This window comes from Equus quagga, chromosome 11 (assembly GCF_021613505.1).
Source record: "Equus quagga isolate Etosha38 chromosome 11, UCLA_HA_Equagga_1.0, whole genome shotgun sequence".
Classification (NCBI taxonomy): Eukaryota; Metazoa; Chordata; class Mammalia; order Perissodactyla; family Equidae; genus Equus; species Equus quagga.
This window is the reverse complement of record NC_060277.1, coordinates 84541824-84557714: the sequence shown is the minus strand read 5'-3', so window position 1 is coordinate 84557714 and position 15891 is coordinate 84541824. Positions and strand designations below refer to the sequence as shown.

The 15891-nt window shown below is 53.8% G+C and overlaps 1 protein-coding gene across 4 annotated transcripts in view; it reads right to left on the bottom strand.

Annotated features, from left to right (window-relative positions):
- CUEDC1 (CUE domain containing 1) overlaps positions 1–15891 on the bottom strand; it is a 75779-nt gene that overhangs the window by 21775 nt on the left and 38113 nt on the right. The window contains exon 1 of one of the 4 annotated variants that reach the window (XM_046676994.1): positions 2308–2327. The exons of the other annotated variants lie outside the window; for them this stretch is intronic. The gene's annotated coding sequence lies outside the window, so the exon portion shown is untranslated. Of the gene's footprint in view, positions 1–2307; positions 2328–15891 lie in introns of those variants that run through there. 4 annotated transcript variants of the gene reach the window in all.

Here is a 15891-nt window from a genome sequence, read left to right as displayed (position 1 = left end):
AGGGACCCAGCTCTCACTTTGCCAAGGGCAGTCCCTTGGAGAAGGAAGCCAGGACCCCATCCACCCTTGGCAGAGGAAGAAGGAAGATGATGAGGCCGTCATTTCCCCCATTAACAGCCCTCTTTAGGGGTCCCTCGGGCTCTGAGCCTCTCTGACTGTTGGGAAGCCCCAGAGAGGCATTCCCTCACTCCTGCCATTTATAGTAAATGCCCTGTTTCAGACTCAGGCTGCAATTCCTGCTCCGCCAGGCCCAGCTGGGGGACCTCATACAAGTCTCCTCTCCCCACTGTGCCCAATGCCCTCACCTATCGTATGGGGCTTCGATGAGAATTAAACAAGATAATCATCAGCACCGTGCCTGGAACATGGTTAGCAGCTCGACTGTTGTTGCCCCTGCCCCAGAAGGCTGGCAAGAGCCAGGAGCAGTTGGTATACTAGCCAGGCTGCTACCCGGGGTGGATGGGGTGGGGGCTCCAGGAGATGCTCCCCCAGCATCTGGATGTCAACTCCTGGAATTCCTTCAGCCCTCTGCTGACCTGGGCAGCTGGACCAGACATCGCAGCTCAAGCAGCCTCTTCCTACCCAGGTGCAAAGCCTTGAGAACTAGCATTTTGTGTGTGTGCTGCAACATATAAACAGCTGACAACTTGAAGGCGGCCGCACACCCTGTTCCACGTTACAGATGAAGAAATGAGACCCAAGACCAGGAGGGAGTTGCCCAAGGTCACAGAGCCAGGGGTGGCAAAGTCTAGACTTTTCCATCAAAGGGCAGTTCTGTGGGTGAGGAGAAACAGTGATGAGAAACGCAGGCAAACAGGACTCAATGTACAGAAATACCATTTTCACTTGATCTGCAAGGACTCACAGACTCCCGAAAGCCAGGCTGCCTATAATTAGCACCAGGTGGGGCTGTGGGGGCCCCCACTTCTCACAGGACCGTCCCCTTCCCCTTCGCTGAACTCAGGTGCAGAGTCTGCGGCCAGGGCTGAAGTGTGACTAGTGTGGCTGGGAGCAGAGAGAAAGACTGTCCTTGGGGTCAGAGTCATCCGCACCACCCTGCCTTTTGCAACCAGCACAGCTCAAATGAAAAGCAAGTTAAAACACATGAAAGAATTAAGGCAGGCAACTTAGGTTTATGAGCTTGTGCCAGGCGCTTTCACATTTAATCTTTATTACAACTCCGGAGATAGATGTTATTGTCTCCATTTTATAGCTGTGGAAACCAGTTCAGAGAAGTTAGGTAACTTCTGCAAAGTCACACAGCCAATATGTAGAGAGGCCAGAATTAGGAAACCCACTTCCTAAGAGCCAAAAATGCCAAGTCAGGCTTACAGGACTAGGAGCCAAGGAGCCTCAGAAATGCAGCCACGTGTGCCCCAGGCTCAGGAGACTGGGCACAGCCTGGCTGACTCGCCAGCAGAGGAAATGTGACCCAGACAGCACTGGGGGAGGGAGGGGAGGAAGGGTGTCTGTTGGCTCTGCCCTAGAGCCCTCTCTGTGACCTTGAGGAAACCACTCCACCTCTCTGAACCCCAGCTGCTGGGCGCGGGCAGGGAAACAGAGGGAAATAACCCCTGACAGTCTTCTGAAAAAGGAGGCAAATTAAACCCGCTGAGCCCATTAGGCATCTTTGGAGGCCGACTCAAAGGTTCTCCTGAACTCACAGCTGTGAGCAAGCTGGGGATTGGGAAGCAGAACCCCACACCTGTCCTCCCCCAGGTCCCAGGGAACCAGACCTTCCACCTCCCCAGAAAGGAATCCAGGCCTGGCAGGGCGGCAAATGGCCAACCTTCACTCCAGGCTGAGCAGACAGCCAAGGCCTGAGTCACTCCCGGCCTGGCCCAGGAGGTAGGCATGCTGCGTCGTTCTCCTGACCTTGCTCAAGGTCATCCCCACCAGTCTCCTGCAGGGCCAGGTGGGCCCCACATGGGGGATGTGAGAGCCCAGGAGCCAGAGGCCCGAGTTCCCATTCTGACTGGGCCAAGTGAGGCTGTGTGACTTGGAGAAGTTCCCTCACTTCTCTGAACCTCAGCTTCCTCGTTTGTCCAAACAGGGATAATACGGACCTGGAAGGGGTGTTGTGCTAGAACTTATTCAGGCACCTGGAGCATAGTAAGCACCCAATGAGACCAGTTGGCGTGGCCTCGGGCACAGGCCTTGGCTCTTTTCTTGGGCTGCACTCACACCCAGAGAGATCTTATCCAGTCCCATGGCTTTAAATACCGTCTATACACTGGATACTGGCTCCCAAGTTTCTCTTGCCCTGAGGTCTCCTGGGAACACGCCCTTCACCTCCACACATCTGACCTGCTGCCTCCACTGGGACAGCCGAAAGCAGCTCCTCCATCGTAACAGGTCATCCAGCTTCACGGTTCCATCCAGCCCCGACCTGCTCCTTCTCACCTTCTCCACTTCTGTTAATGGCGACTCCAAGTGGCTCTGGCCAAAGACAGGAGTCGTCCTGAGTGCCTGCGTTCTCTTACACCCCACATCCCATCGCAGCAAATCCAGTCTTCTCCATCTTCAAAATGATTCCAGAATCTGGCCACTCCTCACCACCTCCACTGCTGCCACCCTTGCCTGTCTCCCTGCCTCCCTCATTGTCTCTCCCGTGAGACTACTCATCACAGGGATCATGTCGTTCCTCTGCTCCAAACCCCACATCGCATTCTATGTCCTCAAAACACAACCCAGAGCTTTACTGTGGCCCACTAGGCTCCACATGGTCCTGCCCGTGCCACCTCTCTGACTTTGCCGTCAAACCACACACACACACAGACCCTCACTCTCTCCCCACCTCACTCTCTCCAGCCATCCTGGTTCCTCGCTAGTCCACCCACAAGCCACACACGCTCCCATCCAGGGGCTTCTGAAGCTATTCTTTCCACTGTCTGCCATGTTCTTGTCCCAAATATCCTCAGGGCTCCTTCCGTCCCTTCCTTCTGGTCCCTACTCAAGCATCAACATATCAGAGAGGCAATACCACGCACCCCATCTGCCAGCATTCCCTGACCCTTTACCCTGCTTTGTTTTCCTCATCAAACAGACCACCTGAGAGATTATATACTTCATTGTCATTGACCGTCTTCCGCACTAGAATGTAAGCTCCATGCAGACAAGGTCTTTGCTTTAGTCACTGTAGTGCCCCAGGGTCTAAAGCAGTGCCCGGCACTGTCTGTGGACATTTGTAACGTGGGTAAGTAAAGAGAGAAGGAACACAGTAACTGCGGGCTGTCTTCCCCTCCCTTCCTCCTCGGGTTCACAGCAAGTGGAGGGGTGGAGGGGGCCGTTTAGTTTCTCCTCTGTGTTCTCAGTCCTCACAGCAAGCTGTCATTATACAGGGCCATGCATTACTATCCCGCTTCACAGACGAAGCGACCAAGGCCAAGGCGGTCAATGACGTGGTTAGGGTCCCATGAATCTTCTGCCGCCTGGCCTCAGGGCCCCCTCCCTGGCACACAAGGTTGATGGCAGGCTGGTTCTCTTTCTAAGCCAGCGTCAGCTCCAGAGGGCAGGAGGTCGACCCCCTCTGAGATCTGACTTGACCTTCCACTGCCCCCAGGAGGACAAGGACCCAACTCTGAAAGGTGGGGTTAGAACAGGAGGCCTCAGGAGAAAGTGTGGGGCCAGGAGGCTAGAGGTCCCAACTGCCAGCACTTTCCTGCCCCCTCCCCAGGGTCACTCTTCTGAAAGACAGTGAGACTGCCCAGGCCAGCTCTGTCCCGGCACACCCCTGGCTCCCTCCTCTGAAAATTCCAGAGGGACCAGCGACGGACCGGTCTCGTGATCCATCTGTGACTGCTGTGATCCCAGCCTGCAGAGGGACTTGCTGTCCCTTCTTGCCTAAGATCTGGGCCCAGCCCAGTGGCACCACCATGCCAGGCCACTAGGTGGTGTCCCAGGGCTCAAGCCATGGCTGCTCCCAGAAAAAGAGCAACCAGCAGATTCTCTCCCAGAACCCAAGAATGTACCCCACCTCCACTCTCAGACTGACTAAAAGGGAGAGGAACTACCTAACCGTCCCAGAGGTCTGAGAATCCAAGGCTTGCAGAGTTTCAAAATAATTGACTCCCAAGGTGGGAAATACAAGGCACACTTGCCAGCACTTTCTATTCCGTGTCCTTGGCAGACATCACTAATCCATCCAGGTATTATTGTTCTATGAACCCACACAACCTCAGAACCCTTTTCAACAGGGTGCTCTGGGCAAGCCACCACCAAGAGATTAGCACTGGCAGGCAAGACGCCACCTGCTCACTAGCCCTCTCACTTCCTGGAGGAGGAGGCTTGGCCGGGCTCTGTCTCATCAGGAGCCCAGGCTGCAAAAGCCAGCGGCGCCAGAGGAGGTCAGATGACCCCTGGGATGCTTGTGTAACCATGGTTAAGTCCAGGGGAAACCTCCAGTGGGTAATGGCAGTGTTGATGGAGAAGCTGCTGGGCCCCGGCAGCTGCATCCTTGTCCGATATTCGCCTCAGACGCGATGGGGGCAGGCGGGGCGCAGGGAAGTCTGCCCAAGCTTCTTGGCTTCTGCGCTGGAGGGACCCCAAAAGGGGGAGAAGAGAAGGGGGACAAGAGACAGAAAGAGGTTCTCAGGGTCTGTGTGAGTGTGTACAAGTGTGCAAGTGCATGTGTGCGTGTGTGAGCACCCAGTGGGAGGAGGCGGGGGAGCCCTGACAGAGGCGCCTTGTCCTCCTGCCCCTGCACAGGCTTGTTTCCTTCCCAAGCTATTAATGTCGCTGCAGCTTCAAAAGCCGGGTGACCTTTAAATGCCGAGCCTCCTGCTCCTGCCGAAGGCACGGAAACGGCTTAATGGAAACTCCAAGGGCCGCAGCTGCTGGGGCCGCAACAAAGCCAGCCTCATTCCCAGGATGCCCGGGGCGTCGGGGCAGCCACACCTGTGACCACCCTGCGTTGGCCAGCAAGGGCAAAGGACCCTCGGGCACAGCTACTGGGGAAAGGAGGCCAGGCTGGATCTGAGAGGAGGAGGAGGAGGAGAGAGGGAGAGGCAGACTCCACTCTGCCATGCCCTGCTGTGTGATCTTGGGCTGGCCACTCACCTCTCTGGGCCATCCCCCATCATTTAGTCCAATGTAAGGCATTTCCCCTCCCCTCCAAAAATCTTCAGAAGAAAAAAAGAGAAAGAAGATATTTTCTTGCCTAATTTTTCTCTCTCTTGCCTCAAATTCTATGATCAGGTCTGTCACCAAGGAGGGTTGTAGGGCAGGACCAGGGTAAGAGATTTCAAAGGAACTTAATAAGGTCCTTCCCCTGTGGAAGGATTGGCCCCGAGCCTCAGTCCTAAGGACATCGTCGTTCATCTCTGCTCCTGAGGCCCAAAGACCAGGCTTGGTGGCCGTAAAGGGTACCATCAAGAAGCCAACTCTGCCTTCCAGTTGAAAAGATCCAGGATGAAGCTCCTCAGGCATGAGCAACATGTCACTTGTTTGGCTCATGTTGGTAGGATAATGGAAATACAGTATTAGGGATAATAATAACACTCACTGCCTGCTTCTTTACGTGCCAACCACTGTTCCAAGTGCCTTCCATCCTCTCTACAGCCCTAGGAGGTGCCTATTACCACTGCTAGTTCCACTTTACAGATAGAAAAATGAGGCACAGAAGAACTGAGTAATTTGTTTAAGGTCACACAGCTAAGAGGCCAAGCTAAAATGTGAGCCCAGGAGGTCCGATTCCAGAGTCAGCACTCACTCACACATCAGGATGGACCACTGCTCGGTATGCCCTGGAGCTGAGCACAGAGCTGGCCACACAGCAAGAACTCAGTAACTGTCAGTTGAATTGAGCTCTAAAGGGGCAGAGTTGCCCATGGAGAGGCTGGGGTGCCTGGTGCTCCTGTAAAGGGAGTGAGGGCGGAGTCTGCAGGCAAAGCCTCTTTCAGAAGGACAAACAGAACCAGAGCCGTGGTAGTGTCCTTATAAAACCCTTTTCCCCACCCACCAAGGTTGTCAGGCTGCCTGAGCACCAACTGTTTTCCATCTCTACCTGAGCTGGTTGGGAATATTTCCACAACAGTCCCTCTCTCCATCAACAAACGCTACCAGCTCAGTCAAGACAGTCAACCCAGGCACCTGGGAGGAGACCAAACCTCGCTGGACTGAGCAATTGCTGCTTGTCCTGCCCCACCCAAGGGCTGCAGCCCTGGGAGGCCCCTCTCAACTGGCAGGAACCTGTGTGTACCTGGGACCAAGTGCAATGGCCCAGATTGGGAGAAGGCGACCACTGGCAGCCCAGGTGCAGGGCCAGTGAAGCTGGGCTGGCTCCAGGCATGAGCTCATGCCGACTCAGGTCCGGCTCCTTAGGAAAGAAGGGCCAGCTGCCTTTCCCTGGGCCTCTCCTTCAGGCAGTGAGGCCGAAGGCCCCTCCACAGGTGTGGCCTGCATGGTCTGGACAACAACAGGAGATGTATCTGGGCCCTGGCACAGGCGGTCAGTTGAGGCTGCCACACACTTTGTACCTGAGCATGCCCAGGGAGTCCAGGCCAAGGAACCGAGATTAGGGAGAGGCGCTCAGGGTGAGCAGAGGAGGGTCCTGGGAACAGAAGTCCCAACCCCTGCTCCCTTTTCCCACACTAACACACACTTTGCCCCCACCCACTGATCCATGAGTTCCACTCCTATGGAATTCATATAATATATATAATGAAACACCATATAACAGTAAACAAAGATGAAGCATCTCTATGCCTCTATATTGCTACGGGGAACAATGCAAGGCACAAAACAGTGAGCAGTCACTACACTGTAGAGCATGATGGTATGAGAGCGTCTGTATGTCTGCAGGGGGAGGGGGGAGCGCTCTGTAGGGTTCACAAGAGACCCATAATGTAGGTTTCCTCTGGAGAGAATTGGGTCGTAAGAGACAGATCAGGGAAATTTTTCCCTGTAAATCCTTGTATACCTTTTAAATTTTTACTCATGTTTATTAATTTAAAAATAAAATAAGCAAATAACCTATAAAGGATATCAAAGTGACAGCATAGGCAGTGATTTTTTATGGTGTTTTTGCATACATATATTATCTACAAAGGACATGAATGAGATTTTAATGACAATGATAGCAAATATCTCTGAGTACTCACTATGTGCCAGGACTTTCTAAGTACTTGGCATGCTTATCTCATCAAAGCCCCACAGGAAAGCAATTATTCCACCCAGTTTACAGATAAGGAAACTAAGGCTCAGAGAGTTTAAATAACTTACGTAGGTAGGTAGGGTCTCACAGTAGTCACAGAGCCAGAATTTGAATCCAAACAAATTCTAGCTCTGAAGTCCATGCATTTCTTAACCTCCACTTATATTGTCTCTTTATTTAAAAAAAACAGGGGCCAGCCCCATGGCCGAGTGGTTAAGTTCGCGTACTCCGCTTCGGCGGCCCAGGGTTTCACTGGTTCGAATCCTGGGTGTGGACATGGCACCGCTCATCAGGCCACACTGAGGCAGTGTCCCACATGCCACAAGTAGAGGCACTCACAACTAGAATATACAACTATGTACTGGGGAGCTTTGGTGAGAAGAAGAAAAAAACGAAGATTGGAAAGATATGAGCTCAGGTGCCAATCTTTAGAAAACAAACAAACAAACAAAAACTGAATGATGATAGAAAAAAAAATCTTAAGAAAAAAGCAAACCAGAGCCTCTGGGGCTTTAAAACCTTTACCATCCTTAGAATCCCGACTCAGTCCTTCCTGCTGCCACTGTTTCGACAGATCTTCTCCAGTCTTGCCTCAGTGGGAACCCAGGCACTGCTCCTCCCACGGGGCTTCCTGGAGCCCTCCTGGTCAGGGTCCCGCCAACCTCCTGGTGGAGTTGCAGAGGAGAATGAAGGCCCAGTGGGCAAGGTCATGATCCATGCCACAGCTGTTTCGGAGGTCAGACCACTGGGTGGGGGCCCCACAGGGGCAGAGCAGGGTCAGGGCTGGCCAGGAAGCTCCTTCTGGAAGATATATGGCAAGTTGGATTTTACCGGTCCTGAGTCTGGGGCACCAGGCCATAGGGCAGAGCGGTTAAGACTGGGGCTTTAGCTCCGGGCCGGCCTCAGCTCACATCCCGATCCTGCTGCCTCCTGGGTGAGCGGACTTCTCTGAGCCAGTTTCATCATCTGTAGAACGGGATACCTACTCCTCCTCGGATGAATTCCTGAGGGAGATTCATGTGATGGGCACACACAGGCCCCACACGCAGATGCTCTCAGTGGGAGGCAGCTGTTAGCAAGACTGTCATGGGCCATTCAGGCCTGAAGGCCACATAGTTCTCAGGGTTTGAGTCTAGAGCCTGACCCAGGAGGGGCCTGGGGTTATGATCTTGTATTCAGCCCTGGAGGGGGAGAGTGTGCAGCACAAAGGCCTCCTCTCAGGACCTCAGGCTGGGGGGGCTCTGGGACCCCTGAGTGGAGTGCAGAGCTGGGCCACAGCCCTTTCCTGCCCATACCCTGCCCCTAGCTAAGCTTCCCGGGGAGAAGAAGTGACTGGACTGCCCTGGGTTGCCCGGGCCTCCCACTCCTGCTTGGGGGGGGGTGGTGGTGGCAGGCAGGGGGAGGCAGTAGGAGGTGGCTGGACAGCTGGACAGGGGCCTGCCCTATTGGGAGGGACTTGAGAGACCCCAGGCGGCAGGAGCACAGCAGAGTGGCAGTCTCAGAAGTGCCGCCTCAGGCAGCTGAGGAATGCAGGCCCGGCTGGGGAGTACGGCTTGGGGAGGGGGTTGGCCCGTGGCTGAGCTTCAAAAGAGCAGGCGGCAGCTGCAGCTGGGAGGGCCATGCCCCGCCCGCCTCGCCTCGGGCAGCGGGACACATCAGAAATTCCACCCCTGGAGAAGGGCCCAGCCCAGACAGCAGACTGGATTGTTCAGAGCCACTTACCAGGCCAGCTACTCCCCTCAACCACAGGCTGCTCACTCCTCCTCGCCTCCCCTTGCCCCTTCTCAGTCTGTGTAGCAGCAAAGCTCCCCTTCCACAGCCTGGGGCTCCCAGAGGCCAGCTGCCAGGCGTCCTCTCCCCACCTGAGGCCCTCCCTCATCCACACTGCTTCACCGCCACGTACCCACACACCCTCTGGAGACGCCACGGCTGGGAAGGCAGGAAGAAACCTCATGTTCTCACTTCCAGATGGTGCGTGTTGCCAAAGGTCACAGAGCTCAGTGGTCGCAGAGCTGGGATTTCAACCCAGAGCTGTGACTCCTGGGCCAGGACTCTCTTCCTCAGCAGGCATACACACCAGTACGTGCCAACACACAGCTCATGTGCCTGCGTGTGCCACACGCACCAGCTCACTCAAACCCGTTCACTCACACAGCGCCACATGCTCCTCTCAGGCCCTCACAGCCATAGGACACAGACACCTTCTTCAGATTTTTCCTGAACCCTCCCATCCAGGCCAGGCACTCAGTCTACTCCTCTCTTCACCCAACTCTGAAGCCGTGTTTTTAAAATTACAGCCACACTCTCTTACACACACTAATGTGCACCCATAGCACCCTCACCCTTTCCACAGCCCAGCTGCAAGCCACTCCCTCACTCAGCCGACGGCAGGGCCAGATGAGGCCCGGATCCCTCTCTCTCTACCCATCTGTGCCCAGAATGGTTTCTACAGTGTCTGGTGCAGCGAGGATGAGGTTGGGCCAACCTGACTTGCAGCAAAACTGGTCAGAACGGGAAAGTGGCACATGCTGGCCAAGATACCGGCTTGCTGGTTGCCAGCAGGACCAGCTCCTGGAAGGGAGTTCAGGCAGGGGCCTCAGGCCAGCTGGGGCTGGTAGCCCTGACCCTCCAATGTGACAGTCAGAAGAATGGGGCAGAAGCTCCTAGGGTCCCATAACTAGCCTCTTAGCCTCCAGGCACCACAGTTTCCACCTCCAGAAAATGGAGAGAAACAGTCCCTATTCAGTCTGACCTTTCCCATCCCTGGAACCTGCCAGGGATGCAAGGACATGGGTGGGATGGGTCAAGGCTAGAAAAAGGCACTCCCATACGCAGTACAAACCACGAGGACGCCTCTGCAGAAGGAGGTGGCTGCATCTCAGGCCCAGGTCCGGAAGGACCTGTACCTTTTCTTTAACTACAGAACCGGAACTCCTCTCCTCAAATGAAATCCTCAGCAGAAGTCCATTCTATAAAGACATTAAGCAGAAGCCTGCCCCCCACCCTGTGCCCCTGCCCCTTGTTCCCCTAGCAATTATGCACAGCCAGAGAGCCTGCCATTTACTGAGGGCTGGCAAGGTGTGTCTCGTGCATTGTGTCAGTTCATCCTCAAGATAATCTAGTACTGCAGATTATTTCCTTCTACCATTATCAGAGCCATTTTACAGATAGGGACCCTGAGTCACGTGTGACCTACAGGTTGTCCAGGGTTATGCCACATCCAAATTGCATGGCCTTACACAGCAGAGACCAGTGTGCCTGTCAAGACTCCTGACATGCCAGAGTCACTCTGGAATGTGGTTTAAACCTGGGGTTAACCCCTCGTGCTCTCATCTCAGGAGCTCTTTGCACCCCTGCCTGTTTCCCCCACTGCCCATGACCAGCTCACGTGGCTCTAGGAAGTGCCCCATGTGCTTTTCCATCAGTCTAAGAAGGAAATGCTCTGTGTGTTATAGCAGTGTCTCTCCTAGGGTGCTGGACACACCTTCATCAGAACCCCCAGCAGTGTCGCTAATAACACATATTCTCCACTCCACTTTTAAGTCAGAATCTCTAAGCGTGTGCCCTGGGAATCTGCATGTTAGCAAGCTCCCCAGGTCATTCTGATGCCCAATAAAGTGTGAGGACCACTACCAGGCAGGAGGATGCAGTTTGCAGCCCTGGATTCTGCTTTTAGCTCCATCAGCCAAGTGACTTTAGGCAAGTCATTTTGCCTCCTGGACCTTCAGTTCCCATCTGAAAAATGGGCAGGAAGGACTAGATGCTCTTTAAGACCCTTTCACCCCTGACATCCTCTGTGGCTGCCCTGAGTCCCCAGATGGTCCACAAGTGCATGAACCTGGTCCCGGTAGCAGCCAATGTACACTGTAGGCACACATTCAAAAGAGTTCCTGTCTGGGTGACTTAGGGAGATCTGCAAAAATACCTTATCTCTGGCTCCAGGCCCTAAACAAATGGCTCTCGGATTATTCATGCCACCTCCCCACTCCCCCAAACGTCTATCTTCTTCATTCCAACCTGAGCCAACCAGAACTCTGTAAACACTGGTTCTGCACACCTGGGCTTAGTTAACAGTCATTAAACAAAAGCATTGCCAAATCACCCCACAAGCCCAAACCCGCATCCACTCTGTCTCTCCCGGGGAGGCAGCCAGCCTGGAGGTGTGGACCCTCCACTCCCTCTTGTCACAGAAGGGGCATGATGGGTGGGTCAAATAGAGGGTGCCGCCAGAATGGTCCTGGTCTACAAATGGGTAGCAAGGTTATCCAGACTTAATGCGTGTGAGGCAATGGCACAGGGAGCACCCAGCAGTTGCTGGAAACTTCCAAAAGCAGCTAGACATTCCTCAGTGCTTTGGCTCTTTGCTGATCACCATTAAAACACCATGTATTCAGCTAGTGCTCAAGCATTGCTTGCTGGCAGCAATCATATGACTGACTCGCCCTTCAAGGTCTAGGAATCCTTAACAGAGGAGCTGTGGGGGTTATCAGACCACAGCTCGCAGGTGAATTCTGATTCCTGCTACCTTTGGTGTATGGTGAACCTGTGTGTATGTGAAATAGCCAAAGAGGAAGGACGAACAGGAAGGGCAAGAAGGAAAACCCAGCTTCCACAGTGGGAATATCCGTGAATTGTAGCCAGGCTCTGCTGAGCCCAGTCATTTAAAAATCCCGAAATAGATCATTCTCTCACTCTGAGCATGCTGACTGCCCCAAACAGTCATGCTCTACACGTGCATGCACTTAACAGTTTCCAGCGCTGGGGGACGGGGTGCACACGCCCTTTCCATTTAGCCAGGCTCTAGGCCAGGCAGGGACCCTACAGCTACCACCCTGCAGGGGACTCGCCCTGGCACTATGCTGGGCACGTTACCTCCATGGAATCTTTGCAACAATCCTCCGAGGTAGGAAGTGCTATTTTGCAGAGGAGGAAACTGAGGCACAGAGGAATTAAATAACTTGCCCGAGGTCCCACAGACAGGAAGTGGCTGAGTCAGGATTCTGCCCCAAAGCCCACACTCTCAACCACTTACTGCACTGTCACCCTACTTATAATGCTGAGCCTTTGACCTCTGCATGGGGCAAAGAGGGAAACTGAGGCTCCAGGAGGGTTGGGAAGATGGGATCAGCCTAGCAATGGTCCCACCTCCAGGCATCCTGGAGCAGGAGAGAAGTGGCTGCACAGAGGAGGTTGGGGAGCAGGGGTTGGAAAACAAGCGGGGGCACCCCAGCTCAGAGCTGAGCAGGCTAGTCCTGCCACATGCCTCTTCTGCCACAGCAGTCCCAGGCCCGGAGGGGACTGTGCCAGGCTCCCGCTCCCACCCCCAGCAGGGCCTCCCTGTCCCCGTCTGGGGTCTCTTCAGTTGTGTTTCCATCCTAACCACATCAGGCAGCAGCCAGAGTGAGTCAGGACAGGCAGGAGGAAGTGGCCACACTTGAAAATCATTAACATGCAGGGCTGAACTTGGGGCTTTTGTTCTTGAGCAAGGACTGTAGCATTTCACTTTCAGGAAGGAGCTGGGAGGGTGGGGCAGGCTCAGAACTGCACAACGAAAGCACAGGCTCAGGCACACACAGGTCCCACGTGGAAGTCTACTTAGACGGGCCCCCTGCGGAAAAGCTCAGGCTGACCCACCAGTCCTCACACACGGCAGGTCCACACAGAGGGAGTGTTCAGGCCAACCCATCCCCACTGCTTTTTAAATCAGAGAGCACTTCCAACAGCGGGTGAGTGGGGCTTTGTGGTCAATTGACTTTCAAGTCAGGGAAGCCAAGCAAAGGAAGGAAGCAGAAAGGCGGCAGAGGGAGGGTGGGAACTCAGGCCTCTGACCACCACCATGCTGGGAGCCCGCACATCTGCCTGGGAGCGGCGGCCTCAGCCCTGGGAAGACTGCCTTCCTGCACCCCCTTCTTCCCAAAAGACAGCATCCCTCCTCTAACCATGCAGGTGTCACGTGCCCCCCGACCCCGTGTCTCCCAGATGCAAGCCTCACAGGCTCCCCACCACGTCCTGAAACACCGCGTCTAGGGCAGCCTTCAGGGCTGCGGCTCCCCACTGAAAGCGGCACATCTCAGCTACCAGCGGTGGTGGGAAAGGCTGTGAAGTGAATTAGTCACTTCTGGGGGAGGGAATGACGGTTGGGGAGGTGAGAGGGAGGGAAGGAAAGAAGTCAGTGGACAAGGAAAAATCTGTTTCAGAAAATGTAATACAAACAACAAGAATAAAACAGGCTTTGAGCAAGCCCCATGAGCCCTTGGAACCAGGACTGTCCCTCGATCCCAGAGAAAGGGCCCCTGCTCTCCTTGCAGGGCTCGGTCAGAGGCTAAAGTTTTACCCTGCTCCCCTCCTGCGCCTCATTAGAGCTTCAGCTCCAGGCCTTTGAGGAAATTGGTAGAAATGAGACCCTTGTCTTCTGTCAATTACAAAGTAAATGCTCTCTGGGGGATCGCCCTCCTTTGGGGGGTCCCCTCACACTCTCAGACAACCCCCCGGTCCCCACACTCCTTGGCTCCGTTGGGGATGGCAACACGAGGTAGAGAGGCCCGCTGAAGGAAGCTGGCTTCTCAGGGAGTGTTGTGGGGCGTCTGGCAGGGGCAGGCCACCCACCAGGTCCAACTCACCCCCTGGAGGCCGCTCTGTTTGTGAAGGGCTTTGGGGACAGGAAGCAATAAACAGAGTCAAGCGGCCAAGAGGCAGGGGCTGATTATGCAGTTTATGGGTTTTCCAGGCCTCTGTGTACTCTCCCACCAGCTGCCTGGGGCTCTGCAGAAAAGGGTGCTGGCAAAAGCCAGCCTGCTCCTTGGCTTGAAAGGTGGCCTTTTGCCAAGCCTAAGCTGGGTCTTTCCAAGTGGGTGAAGGGATTGATGGCCTCACAAGCACCTCCTCATAGCCCCAAAAAGAAACCCGGCCCCAAACTACTAGATCCCAGAGACACACACATATACACACTCTAGCCCGCTGCTCACCTCTCTGCCCAGCTCTGAGTTCCTTATTTCCGAGGAGGCAGGCTCCTGGAATTCCCAGAGGGGTGGGCATTCCTGGCCTGGGCTGCCCACTAGCTAAGGCCAAGTGGGTGGCCCTCCCCCACAAACAAGCTCCCAGCTCAGCTTAGTCCAGCTGCCCTGGAGGTGCAGAGTAACTAGAGAATAGCAGAGACTGGTGTGGAAGCTGGTTCTGGGCTGCATGGCCTCCCCACTGCCAAGCTCAGCTCCCATTCCCCAAACAGGCTGCAGTCCGGTGAAATGGCAGCCCACGTGCGCAAAGCTGTAAGTACAGAGCGGTTTGTGAGAGCGAGAAAGGGGAAAGCACCTGCTTGACTCTCAATACACAGTAACCAATAAATAACACAAGGTACATCCACAAAACGGAGGAAACACATGCAGCTGAGACCATCAGTGCCAACACGGAGTGACATGAAACACCATGTTGCGGTACCACGTGTACACTCCACTATTTTTCTTGACGTGTCCAAGTGTATACCCGGATACGTGCATATGCGCAGGAAGATGTCTGAGTGGATACGCACCAAATACTAAGCAGCAGTTGTCTAAAAGGTAGGGTGGCATGAGGGGGATCTTTTGCTGTTACTTAATGCTCCTCTGCATCCTTTGAAATTTTTCAGTGAACATGAATTGTTTCTGTAGTTTAAAATTAAGAATTTAAAAAAATAATAAGGTGCATTTCTGGTGGGAATGTAAAATGGTACACCTGCTGTGAAAACTGTTTGGTGGTTCCTTAAAGAGTTAAACACAGAATTACCACAGATCCAGTGATTCCATTCTGAGGTATATATCCCAAAAGAACTGACAGCAGAGATTCAAACGGATGTTTGTGCACCAATGTTCACAGGAACATTATTCACAATAGTCCAAAGATAGAAACAACCCAAGTGTCCATAATAGATGAATGGATAGACAAAATGTGGTATAGACGTATGGACTAACGGAATATTATACAGCCATAAAAGGAGTGAAATTCTGATATACACTATGACATGGATGAACCTTGAAAACATGCGAAAAGCCAGACACTAAGGGACAAATATTGTATGATTCCACTCTTAGGAAGAACCTAGAATAGGCAAATTCCTAGAGACAGAAATTAGAATACAAGCTACGAGGAGCTGTGGGGACAGGGGATTGGAGAGTTAGTGTTCAATGAACACAGAGTTTCTGTGAGGGCTGATGAACAAGTTCTGGAAATGGATAGTGGTGATGGTTGTACCACATTGTAAATATACTTAATGCCACTGAGGTGCCAATTAAAAATGGTGAAAATGGTAAATTTTACATGATGTATATTTTACCGCAATAAAAATAAATGAAGACACACGTGAGGCAGGGTGGGGCACTGGGCTGTAGAAGGCACTGTGAGGCCTCGGGCAGAAGGGGGCACTTCTTGGGCTGTTCAGACACAAGGCAACCAGCGCACAGGAAATCCTGCCTGCACAGAAGGGCTCTGTCCCCATGTGCACGGAGTGGGCCAGGGGATAATGCCACCCCTGTTGATGAGGACTGTTCACGCGGCCGGCAGAGCCACACACGCCACGGGGCTGGCGGGAGACAGCGGTGCAGGGGTTCTTTCTGGACGTTTGGAGTAGCTGGATTAGGATACGTTAGGAAACAGCTATTAGAAAAGGCTAGTGTGCTGGAAAACGAGGCACACATCCGAGAGCCTCGGATAGAAGGGGAGGGGAAAGGAGGGATGGCTTGCCTGTAGTGCAGGGGGAGAGGAAGAGA